The sequence below is a fragment of the Nycticebus coucang genome, chromosome 11, assembly GCF_027406575.1.
Source record: "Nycticebus coucang isolate mNycCou1 chromosome 11, mNycCou1.pri, whole genome shotgun sequence".
Taxonomy (NCBI): Eukaryota; Metazoa; Chordata; class Mammalia; order Primates; family Lorisidae; genus Nycticebus; species Nycticebus coucang.
The window spans coordinates 33,233,059-33,242,768 of record NC_069790.1 but is presented as its reverse complement, the minus strand read 5'-3'; positions in this window follow the sequence as shown (position 1 = coordinate 33,242,768).

The window sequence follows — 9,710 nt, the reverse complement described above, 5'->3', positions numbered from 1 at the left end:
TTCAAGGAAGGTTTGATGATTAGGCCTTCCCTTCCTCTAGAAAATAAGCATTTGTTGCTTGATCGATGGAGGGGGATTCAAGGGGATTGAGTTTTGTAGGAAAAAACAGTATCTTATAAATGTAGTCAGTAGATAGGGTTGTCTTCTGAGTCAGATAATATTCCCCAGGGCTATAGGAATAGAGAGGTCAGCAGGCCTGTAGCAATTCAAGAAAAGGGTTCTTCTCCCTGCTTGTGTTCTGGGGAGATGATAAGTCTCCAGAAGAAATGACTGGGGCAAAAGGAACAGGTGCTTCCCAGGTATGGTTTTGAAGGGACAAAGCAAAAGAAGTCAGTGATCTTTTGGAGGGTAATCAGGGTGGCCATGTCGTTGTAAATAACCATCCCTCCTTTTTCCCCTGCCCTCAAGCCTTGGCCTTGCTCAAGACCCTAGAACCTAGAAATAATCCTAAATTGGAAAGGAAGTCCCAAGAATGCCTGAAGTTACATTTCCAACATGTGTGGCAAGATGCGGACTTGGAGTTGAAATGAAGTAACATCATAAATAAAATAATAGCTTTTACACACTTGATTTTAAAAATTGCCAAAGCCCAGCAAAATATTAAATAAAAAGATGATCTAAGGAGTTCTCTTTTTGAAATATGCACACATTTTATGAATATAAAAAAGAACACAAATGTGGTGTACCTGCCCAGATCCCCAGTTCATAACTGAGGCGCTCATTCCCCAGCTATAGGGAGGATGGGCTGCTGGAAGCTTACAACTGTGATCCTTTCTGGGAATTGCCTTCTTAAAGGAAGTGGCCTTGCTCCTTCCCCAGGAGTAGCCTGAGGGACACAAAGACCCAGCCCCTTGACTTTGAAGGATGTCCACAGCTGCATGACAGTTCAACTTCTCCTTCTGCTCCACCCTGCTTCCATCACTTCTGTACAAATGTTCTCAAGTTCATTCCCCATGCAAGTCTCTGCCTCAAAGCCTATGAGTTTGTTTTCTGGAATCCCTACCTAAGACAATAAACCTCCCTAAACCTTTCTCACTAAAAGCATGATAATTTTAATTCTACCCATCACGAATACCTTGTACATTCAGACAATTTTTTTTTCTAATTATTTAAAACAAATTGATTTTAGTATGACTTTTTCTCTCATGAGGGTGTTCTTGAAATATCTTAAGAATCAAGAATTGAGAGGAAGTATAAATTGTGGGGTCATTCCAGAATTACATTCCAGAAGCTCATTTTTAACATATGGCGGTTACCATCAACAAAACAACTACCAAACATCACAGAAATGGAATTTACAAATGAACTAATAAAATGCTGATTTATAACATTTTTTCTTTTCCATATAGAACAAAATGGATCATGTTTTCATCAGATGTCTTTGAGGTCAGTGTGAGAATCTGCTCCATTTCTCTTGTCTGACATAAAGTCTTTTTCACTGATGAACCCAGTAGGGAAAGAAATAAGAAAGTGAAAAAAGAGGAAATGTAGTAAGCACTTACTTACTTACTTGTGATTCTTGTGTAGCTTGATGCTAATTCTGTTCTTCATTTTCCCAAATGTCTTTTTACTTGGAGGATTATGGCCATGGGGCAAGGGAGTTGGGGGAGGCTGTCTATTTTCTTTCCAGACTACAGTTGGATCATCTTTTCTTTATAGCTACCAATACCCACCAACAGAAGAAAACCAGGAATACAAATTAAGAGAAAAAAAGGGCCAATGGAGGAAATTTCTTATAGTCAATATTTTTGGAAAGTATATAGATATCATGTAAAAATTTAAATTATGTACATGTTTAACCCCTAATTATTAAGTCTGATAAAAATACAAATAATTAATTACATTTTAAAGTTATATGTTGAATCTCTGGAATACTAATGTAAAGATCAGATCTAGAATTATTAGAGAAAGATCTTAGAAGAGACATAAAGAGCTTGTAACTCTGTTTTTAACTGAGAGATAATTATAAAGATCTTTCTTCTCCCCCACCCCCCGCAAAAATTAAGATCTCAGCGCTATGTATTTTGTTTGTTCACACTTGAACTAAGGTAAGTGAATATAGATATTACTGTAGGTACTTTAGGACAATGTAGTAATTTAAGAAGGGAAACCCAGATTTTAGATTAGGGTAGCCAAACCCCAGTCCGGTTTGGGGCAGACCAAGATTTTAAATGATTTGCTTAGATAAAACCAACTAATTAGCCAATTATCATTTACATTACTGATGTCACCAGCTGGATATAATTTCCCATCTGTGTCCAAAGCATCTCTGTAATTGCTTAAACCTTCAAAAAGAGGCAGGGGAGTCTAGTACTACTGGACTTCCCAGGGTTATTGGACCAAAGTTATGATATTATTTTGACAACAGTCTTATTTGTGTGGGTATTTGTCTTTTGTTTGTTTTTAAGAAAAGATTAACAGAAAGAAACAAAGTCTGTGAAAATCCACAGAAATAATGAACCCAGATTGTGGACTGCAAACTTTTGGTTTCTTTGAAGTAACTCACAGTGCTTGCCACAGATAATTCTAAGTGATTCATAAATATAGAGACAGAAAAGAAAATGAAGATGCCTATTCAGTTCGAGGGACTATTATGGACTGAATTGTGTCTCCCCCCCAAATTCATATGTTGAAGCCTTAAACCTCGTGTGACTGTACTTAGAGATAGGGCCTTTAGGAAGGTAATTACATTAAATGAGTTCATTAAGGGTGGAGACCCAATATGATAAAAACTAGTGTCCTTGTGAGATGAGGAAGAGACACGAGAGAACAACCCATATTTCTCTCTCTCTTTCTCTCTCTCTGTGCTGACCCAAGGAAAGGCCTTGTAAGGACACAGTGAAATGACAGCTGTCTGCAAGCCAGGAAGACAAGAAGAGAGGCCTCATCAGAAACCAGGCACCTTGATCTTGGACTTTCAGCCTCCAGAATGTGAACAAATAAATTTCTGTTTTTAAGCCACGTAGCCTGTGGTATTTTGTCATGGCAGCTTGAACAAACCAACATTGGTTCTACATTCTAGGAGTTGGCCACCTCATCAGAATAACCTTGGTGAATAGGTATAGAAACAACTTCACCTCTACTATACTTTTAGTTTGCTGCCACTTCCTAAAGTTTTGGCATTTGAGTGCTGTCATTTTTCTCATTTGGTTTCTCCATGTCATTCTCTCTCTTTTTTCTCCCCTCCTGCCCTCTCTCTTTCTACCTTTCTTTCCTCCCTTTCTTTCTCTCTCTCTCCTTCCTTCCTATCTTCTTTCCTTCCTCTCTTTCTTTTTAGTTTTTCCAGGTCATTAAAATTTTGAGTAGCAGGTAGGGATAAGCTATGAGAGGCCTTAAGCTGGAATTCACCAAGCCCTCAATTTAAAGAAAATACACTGAGTACACTTTGTGCAACTTCTGTACCAGGCTCCTGTTGGAAACAAGAGAGTGTGTGTCTTCCAGACATTTACGTCACCTTTCAGCCTTTTGATGAAAGAATAAATGGCTCTTAAGTAGATGATCAATGCTCTTACCCCTTGAATGAATAGGATTATGGCCAGTGAAGGACAGATTCATAAAAACAATATCCTACCATCTGATTTTAAATGGTGACTATGAATTGGCAGTTTCCGAATTTATTAATAAAATCTTTGCTGAATAAGGTACAGACATTTGATTTAAATATCCTAGATTTTTAAGATTCTCCATCTCTGTAATCTTTCCTTTCTACTGTTTAGGTAGCAAGCCATTAAGGGGTTATCCTAACTGTTTTCTTCCCATTTAGTGTGATCCCAATTCAGTTTATTTTGAATTCATCATCTAAATATTCATTTTTATTTTAGTCAACCGAAGTTGAGATGTGCACATTTTCAAGGTGAAGTACTAAGAAAATTCAATTTATAATTACATGCTCATATGAGCAATGAAACACAAATATAGCCTAGTGTGGGGGCAGGGGGAAGGATGACTGAAGGAGGGAGGGCATTAGGTGGGATCTCACCTAATGGGCACAATGCGTGGGTGTATTCCACGCCTGCTGGGTGAGGGGTTCTTTTACAACTGGAACTTAACCTTGGAATGAGAACAATGCAATCTAAAAATTTGTACCGTCATATTAATTTGAAATTTTAAAAAAATGCAGTTTTAATGGTCTGGCGTAACTCTCAGACAAAAAAACTAAGAGTACCTTGGCTCAGTTTTCATTATGGATTCACTTTTTTCAAGTATTTCCTTACTTAGAATAGTTGAATCTTAGAATAGTTGAATACTTGGGACCACTCTGTGTGAGCTTCCTATTCTAGTAACAGCTATTTATACACCTCTAATTACTACTAATAAGGAAAAGCCCACTTACCATGCCTGGCTGATTCACCTCCAATATCCCCATCACTCTTCATTTATTCCACATTCTATGGCTGCTGTTGTTTAACCTCACCCCATCATGCTTCACGGTCTCCCATTCTCAGGAGAACAATAATCTATGAAAGAACTGAGATGTTTTAGAAGAGAAACTAGAGAGGCAGGAGTCCTGGGTTCTGATACTGCTATGAGCACCTCACTTCACATACTCTTAGCTTTGTGAAGCAAAAGTATGGAATAGTTCTCTTTCCTACCACTAAAATTATGTGGGTTTAATGTTATATTTTAGAAAAGCACCATCCTATGGCTTATATATAATTACTAATCTTAAGGAGTAAGATGGGAAGAAGTTGATATTTTTATTTTGTTTTTATTAAATCATAACTGTATACATTAAAGCATTTATGGAGTACAATGTGATGATTTTATATACAATTTGGAGTGCTTATAGACATTACATCACCTCACTTAATTAATTGTTGTGTTAAGACATTTATACTCTTAATAGATTTGACATGTACCCTTGCATTACGCACAATAGGTGAGGTCCCACCAATTACCCTCCCTCCACCTGGCCTCTCCACTCCCTTCTCCTCCCCCTCCTTCATTCTGGTCTATAGTGGTGTTTTATCACTCGTATGAAAGTGCAAGTGATTATATATTGGTTTCATAATAGTACTGAGTACATTGGATACTTTTTCTTCCATTCTTGAGATACTTTACTAAGAAGAATATGTTCCAGCTCCATCCATATAAACATAAAAAAGATAAAGTCTCCATCTTTTTATGGCTGCATAATATTCCATGTTATACATATACCACAATTTGTTAATCCATCCATGGGTTGATGGGCACGATAACAAGACATATCCCACCTACCTAGGGCACTTGGGCTGCTTCCATGACTTGGCAATTATGAATTTTACTGCAATAAACATTCTTGTGCAAATATCTTTGTCGTAAAATGATTTTTGGTCATCTGGACATATACCTAGTAGAGGAATTGCAGGATCCAACAGCAGGCCTACTTTTAGTTCCCAAAGTGTTCTCTAAACTTCTTTCCAAAAGAAGGTGATATTTTTAGAGCTACCTAATTATCAATATGTTGGGAGGTCCCAAGGCTACTCCCAGTTTCATGATTCACAGGAAGACTCACAGGACTCAGCATATACTGAGTATATATACTGCCATATAATTACGGCAGTTATTTATTAAAGTGAAAGGGAGTCAAGAGCCAGGGGAGGTGGCCTCCATGTGTGTGATCCCAGCTACCACAGGTGGGGTAGAAGGTGGGAGGATCGCTTAAGCCTAGGAGTTCAAAGCTGTAGTGCTGTGATTGTACCTGTGAGTAACCTCTACACTGCAGTCTGAACAACATAGCAAGACTCTGTTTCCTAAAACAAAAAGAAAGAAAGAAAAGAAAAAAAAAAACAAAAGGAAACCAAGTACAATCAGCAAAGGGAAAAGACATGTGAGCAAAATCCAGGGGACCCCAGACACAAGCTTCCAAGGGCCCTCTCCCAGGGAGTCATAGGATGCACTTAATTCTCCCAGCCTAGGTTGGAGGGAAATGGCCTAAAACTTGGATCCATTTAAAAGAAGATGTAAAAGAGAAGTTGTGGCAACACATGTGAAATATTATCGATCAGGAAAGCTTGTGCCCAGAATTTTTACTGGAAGATGGCCCTATAGACAGATAGCTTCTGACTGGCACACACCCAAATTCCAGATTCTCAGAAGGAAAGCAGGTGTTCAGCATAAACCATATTGTTTGGACAAATAATTTAAACATAGTGAGATGCTCTTATCAGTTATGGCAGTGGGAACCCTTCTGAAATCTAGATCCTAGACACCAGTCCAGGGCCAACCTTGTCTGTAGGCTTTTAAAGAATAACAGGTAGACTGCTATGTAAACTCTTTCCTGCACAAGTGTGTGCTTCCAAAGTCACTCTTGGAAATAGCCACTTGCAGTCTACTCTGAGATATTAGTATTAAGTAAACTAATATTTTTCCAAATATGTTTGATTTTTTCCACTACCAAAGTGATACTTCATTCAGTAAAACTTGGAAAATAAAGAAAAATGGAAAGAAGAAAAACATTACATATGATATAACTATTTCTAAACATAATTGCCTTCAGATAATTATCTTTCAAATATTTTAGGCATAACTGCTACAATGCCTATTTAAATTATTTTGTTTTTCTCTTGTTTATCTTTAATGGATTTACTAAGCCAAAGGTTATGAACTTTTTAAAGGTTCTTAATTGTGCCTTACCAATGGCTCTCCAAGAGTTGTAAAATTTGGGCTGCCAACCAACGAAGTATTTCTCTAATGTGAAATGACAATGATACTCTCATTTGTTTTTCTTTCAGTACATTTTCTATGATATTTTTCCTGTTTCATTTTTTTTCTCCCATAACATTAGCTTCCCATGTTATCTAATCATCCCACCATTCGGGTACTGCTTTGGGCACAACATTCATAAATCTCCTCTTATAAAAAGCAAGACTGTCATATAGGAATCCTCATCATGCCTTATCACAGACTAGTTCACTTGTGCCCTGAGCAAATGGGGTACCAAGTTCTCCAGGTTTTGACAGGGGGATAAGGACAGAAAGGTACCAGGATCCTGAGATATCCTTGGTAGGGAGCTTGGCTAGTGCAGTGTGCTGGGTAAGCCCAAAAGCGACAAATAGGTTCTGAAATATGTGGGGTGAGAAGATACCAAAAGATCCAACATAATCTTTATTACAGTGTGTTGCTCAAGAACAGCTTCCACTCCCAGAAGCACCGGGGTGGGGGTGGGGTGGGAGGGGGCTTCATGTCGTTACAGGAAACCAGGATTAGAGTAAGAGCAAGACAGTTTAGAGTGGAGCTCCCATGCCACTGCTGGCCAACCCCGAGTTTTGATCAAGTCACTTAATTTCTGCTCCTCCAGCTCCTCACTGGTAAAATAAGAATAACAAGACATATCCCATCTACCTTACAAGGCTTCTGAGAATCAAGTTCAAATTTAGTAACTGATGCCTGGTGGATGGGATGCCCGAATCAGTGATGATCGAAAGTACTGGAAACAATAGGAGAGAAACATTTTTATGAACTTGAAGATAAAAGAAAATACCTAAGAACCTTCACCCCATCCTCAGCTTAGTCTTAAAACATCAGGTATGCATAAGGTCCAGAAAATGGTGGTTTTAAAATAACAAGAAGCACTCTTCTGTTTTCTGTTGCTAAGAACCAAACCAAAATATATTCCACAGCAATAATCTAGTCTCATTGTGGCAAGAAAATTTTTAATTAGGAATAAGTCCTACTGTGCTCTAATATTTGTTTTTTTCATTTTTTATGAAAACTCATTTATTCAAGTGAACTACTAAAACAAAAATCTCCTGATAAATTAATAGTAATTAAGTCTAGCCAGATAGTGAGCTCCCTGCTCATGTATGTGTGTTAAAGGTTTCCTATGATTATAATAGTTGTATGTATATAATTTAGAAAATACAAAAAAAGTATTAAAAAAACAAGCTTTCATCTCTCAATTTCTACCAGTATATTTTCTGTTCAGTTTTTAAAATCACTATTTGTTCTTTAGGCAACATGGTGAAATAGAAATTTTACTTTAGAGTCACACAGAGCTTGTTATTATCTTATCTCTACCACTTGCTAGGTATGCCTTCATAGAAAGCTTACTTAGCTTCAGTAAGCCTCACTTTTCTTGTCCATAAAATGGAGATAATGATACCTGCTATCTTAATCATATTTGTGTAAAATAACTTATGTAAAGAATTAACGTGCATGTGGATCTGTTTGCAGAAACTATAGCACACACTAAAGTGTAGACCATACCCAGAAAACAAGCTAGTTCAAATTATTATGAGCAATGTAGCAAATAATCCTATACATAACAGATAGCAATCATGTACATTAACCAGCAAATGTGCAGATGGGGATGCTTTTTGGCAGTGATAATTTTATTGTAAATATTCAATACAATGATAAGGTCTGCCAGCACCACCCCCATGCTGACCTGCTGGAGGTCAGAGAGACTCAGCAGTCTTGACAAAAGGAAGTGGCCGAACGACTCTGAGCAACACCACCTCACCAGCGCCCACGGAATATTAGAAACATAAATTTTACTTAAGATTTATTCGTTGCCTTTTTCCAAGAGGATTAGAGGGGATAGAGGCATCAGTATGTTTTATAATAATACACACACAGAGGATCAAATGAAACAGAACTCTCTCTATTTCACATTGATTGAGCGGCTACCAGGAATTGGGGATACAAAGATAGAGGTGACGGCTCTCTCCCCAGCAAGCACCTAGGTTAGGAAATAGTTTCCCAAAGTGTAATCTGCATACGCCACCCCCTACCCCAACCTGTCATGTAGATTCACCCAGGATGGTTCTGAAAAAAAAAAAGAAGATGGGTAATCCCCTGCCTGGGGGTCCCTAATAATACAGAATGTCTGGGAATATCTTCCATTCCCCACCTCTCTTTTTGATGGTCTTGCACAGCTAAGGTTTGAGAACTTCCCAGAGGGCAAAATGTTTTAGCAACAACTAATTCTGAAGGGCTATACCAGTGTAGTGGTCAACTCAGCAGAAGCTTGGAGATGAGGGACATTGTAAATCAAAAGACCTGGATTCATTGCTGACTATGACTGGGACTGTGGCGGAGCTTTGCATTCTCTCTGAGCCTCTGTTTTATCATTTGTGCAATGGATTTAACATTTGGTGTTGCATTGAACAAGATGATGTTCTGTACGAAAGTGCTTAACATACTGCCCTGTTCACCGGAGGCACTCAAAATGCAGTGGCCTTTGTCATCGTCTCCCTGAAGACAAACACAGTTACATCACAATCTGGATTCTACTTTGAGTACTAATCAGAACATAGGGGCACAGCTCTATCCCTGGGTCTGGTCATTTACCTATAGCAGTTAAGGGCCAAGTGAACTAAGACCCATTATCTCCACCTGGGGGACAAAGAGAAGAAAAGGAAAAAATATATATATTTGCCCTCCTTCCTTGTCTACGTTCCCTCTTTTCCTTCCTTTTCTCTTTCAATTCTATTTAATGGAAAACACGCAACACCCATGAGGCCCCAGCACCAGAAACCTGTTACCAGTTTTGTCAGATCCTGAAATAGCAGATGGTGCAGCCTGCAGCCTCTCCCTGCGTCCAAGATGTCTTCATTTGTCCTCCTCAGATCCCAGCAAAACGTTTCTGGAAAAGGCGGGAGGAAGGGATAAAAACTAAGTATATGGTGCTGCATTTGTGGGGGCTTTTATGGGTTTGGAAGTGTGAGGATGGTTTAATGACAGTGGAGAGGCAGGTAATCAGGAACAAACCACTCTGATCACCCTCT